At 39.3% G+C, this 3,647-nt stretch overlaps 1 pseudogene; it reads right to left on the bottom strand.

Moving 5' to 3' along the window:
* Positions 1-365: 365 nt before the first annotated feature.
* On the bottom strand, positions 366-2,589 carry LOC144241778 (heat shock cognate 71 kDa protein-like; annotated as a pseudogene).
* Positions 2,590-3,647: the final 1,058 nt, after the last annotated feature.

Genomic DNA, 3,647 nt, shown 5'->3' with positions numbered 1-3,647 from the left:
ATTTCCTTCTATTCCTGGTTTACCTGTAGTTTTGGGTTTGCTGCTCTTTTCAGGAATGTAAGTTAAATTTTGGTAGTTAGCTTTTTACCTTCTATCATATGCTTGTGTTTTTCTTTTTTTTCTTTTTTTTTTCAATTTTAAGTACAGTTTTACTTAAGGCATCATATTTGCCACTTATAATACAGTGATTATAAAATGCAATGTTTATTTCTCTCCCCTGTGCAGATATTCCATAGTCAAGTATCAAGAATGTCCAGTTTATTTACAATAGCAGCTCGACTTTAAAACTGCCATGGAATTTGCTACAAATTTGGGTCCTTCAGATACTTTGTGTGGAACACTGCTAGGTCTATTCTCAGGTTGGCTTATTCAGCCTCTTCAATGGTGGACCCGGAGGAGAAGGCACCACCAGATGGAGAAGCTCCAGCACCAGAGAGACCTCCAGGCATTCATCCTGGCATGCCTCCTATACTCTGGTAGCAGTTTGGTAATGATGGGATTGCAGACTTTCTTCAGCTTTTTCTGAATGTTCTTTTCTGGATGTTCAAATTCTTCCTTCTCTGCAGTCATGTTCTTATAAAGCCAGTTCATGATTTTATTACACTTGTCAAGAATCTTTTGTTTGTCCTCATCATTGGTTTTGCCTTGAAATTTTTCATTTTCAACAGTTGCTTTCATGTTGAATGCGTAAGATTCAATTGAACTCTTGGAAGACACGTTGTCTTCCAAGCTGCTTCTCATTTTCAGCTTTGTACTTCTCAGCTTCCTGACCATACGCTCAATGTCTTCCTTGCTCAAATGGCTCTTGTCATTACTGGTGATAAACTTGTTCTCTTTTCCCATACTCGTATCCACAGCAGAGACACTGAAGATACCATTATCATAAATATCAAAAGTGACTTCAATCTGAGGTACAGCACAGGAGGCAGGAGGTATGCTTGTGGGTTCAAACTTGCCAAGTAGGCTGTTATCCTCAGTCATGGCATGCTCACCTTCATACAGATGAATGAGCACCTGAACTGAACAACTGCTGAATGAGTACATTTGGTTATCAGAGTAGGTAGTGAAGGTTTGCATCTGTTTGGTAGTATTGCACTTGATGAAGATAGTCATGACTCCTCCAGAAGTATCAAAGCTAAGAGAAAAAGGAGTGACATCCAACAGTAGCAAATCTTTAACATTTTCAAATCTGTCTCCAGAAAGGATGGCTTCCTGGACAGCTACACCATAAGCAACAGCTTCATCAGGGTTGATGCTCTTATTCATTTCCTTCTCACTGAAGATGTTTTATATAAGTTGTTGAACATTGGTGATATGGGTAGAACCACCCACCAGGACAATAAATCATGGATCTGAGACTTGTTTAGCTTGGCATCATCAAGGGTCTTCTCTACAGGATCCAGGGTGCCAAAGAACGGGTCAGCATTTAATTCTTCAAATTGGGCATGAATAATAGAGGTATTGAAGTCAATTCCTCCACACAGAGAATCAATCTCAATACTGGGCTGGGTGTTGGAGAAAAGTACACTTAGCATGTTCACGAGCAGTATGGAGGTGACAGACTGTTCTCTTGTACTTGCTGATGTCCTTGTTACATTTGTGATTGAACATGGCAATAACATGGTTGACCATTCAGTTGTCGAAGTCTTCTCCACCTAAGCTGGTGTATCCAGCTATAAATTTGATCCCAACAATCCCACCTTCAAAAGTGAAGATGGACACATCAAAAGTGTCACCTCTTGAGTCAAAGATTAGCACATTTATTTCAGCTTCAACCTTTTTGTCTAAGACATAAGCAATAGTAACAGTAGTTGCCTCACTGATTATTCTTTTTTTTTTTAATGTTTTATTTATTTCTAGGAGAGAGAGAGAGAGAGACAGCGTGAGCAGGGGAGGGTCAGAGAGAGAGGGAGTCACAGACTGAAACAGGCTCCAGGCTCTGAGCTGGCAGTCAGCACAGAGCCCGACGCGGGGCTCGAACCCACGAACCGCGAGATCACGACCTAAGCGAAAGTCGGACGCTTAACCGACTAAGCCACCCAGGCGCCCCGCCTCATTGATTATTCTAAGTTCGCTGAGACCAGCAACAGTTCCAGCATGCTCCAGCATCTCTGGTAGCCTGATGCTGAGTTATTAAAGTAAGCAGGTACTGTGACAACTGCATTGGTAACAGTCTTCCCAAGGTAGGCCTCTGCAATTTCCTTTATCTTTGTCAAAACCATAGAGGATGCCTCCTCTGGATAGAAACATTTTGTTTCTCCTTTGTATTCTACAAATCTCTGTATTGGACCTTGGGCCTGCCAGCATCATTCACCACCATGAAGGGCCACTGTCTCATATCAGATTGGACAATAGCATCATCAAATCTACATCCATTCAGGCATTTGGTATCAAAAACTGTGTTGGTGGGGCTCATTGCAACTTGATTCTTTGTAGCACCACTGACAGGACCATTCAGTGTCAGTAAAGGAGATATAACAAGGTGGTTCAGATTCCCTGATCATTGGAAATTATTTCCACTTTCTTGTGCTGGAAGAAATTAACACAAGAGTAAGTGGTGTCAAGATCAATGCTAACTGTGGGTCCATTAGAAAGTTGTTTCCATGTGGGCCTTGTATGCTTGCAAAGTAAAAAGCAATCTGGAGAGGTAGCACCACAGTCTGTGAATGTTTTCTCTTTTTAATTTGCTAAATTGTACTACTGACTTTAACTATCTTTACAATATTTTCAAAATTTAATTAGCCTCTTCAATTTTTCTATTTCTTTTTGAGATATTTTAAATAATCTCTCCACCCCCAGAGAGAACATCCATTTTCTGTAGTTGTCAAATACATATGTAAAGTCATATATAATATTTTGTGTTTTTCTATGTTTTATTGTCTCTATTCATAGTCTTTGCCTCTTTTCTCAATTCCAATTTTCAAATTTAGTCTTCTCAATTTTTATTGAATCACAATTGCCAATTTCATTTTCTTGGTATTCACAGAACCAGATTTTTCTATTATTGATTTTTACTTTATTAAATTGTACTTGCTTACTTTTGAATTTTTTATTAGTTCCTGGTGTAGCTTACTTATTTTACTTTGGTGTTCTTGTTCTCCCCTGGGTGCTCCTTTACTTCAGTTCTCAGGTTCTGACCTTCCCAGCAGGACCTAAGGAGGGAGCCCCAGGCTTTCTCAGTAGTTCTTACCAGATGTGGGGTGAAAGCCAAAGTGGGGAAGCAGCCCCACTTAGAAGCTGTCATCAGAGAGTCGGGCTCGTTAGTATACATGTGTAGATATTTGTGTCTGGGGTAAATGCCAAGTAGGGCAGTTGTTTATTATGTTTAGTTTTTTAAGACACTAACTATAAACTCTTCCAGAGTAGTTTTAACATTTCACATTCCAACCAGCAGTATATGAGATATAGTTTCTTCACAGTCTCACCATTATTTGTTATTGCCATTACGTGTTATTTTAACTGTTCTAATAGATGTTTATTGATATGTCATTGTGATCTTAATTTGCATTTCCCTAATGGCTAGTGATGTTGAACATCTTTTCATGTGCTTATGTGTGCTTATTTGTAGCTGAATATTCCCTTTAGTGAAATGTCTCTATGTATCCTTTGCTCATTTTCTAATTGGATTGGTTGTTTCTTTAATGTTG

The sequence above is a fragment of the Crocuta crocuta genome, unplaced genomic scaffold, assembly GCF_008692635.1.
Source record: "Crocuta crocuta isolate KB4526 unplaced genomic scaffold, BGI_CrCroc_1.0 scaffold257, whole genome shotgun sequence".
NCBI classification, from domain to species: Eukaryota; Metazoa; Chordata; class Mammalia; order Carnivora; family Hyaenidae; genus Crocuta; species Crocuta crocuta.
This window is presented reverse-complemented; position numbering and strand designations above follow the sequence as displayed.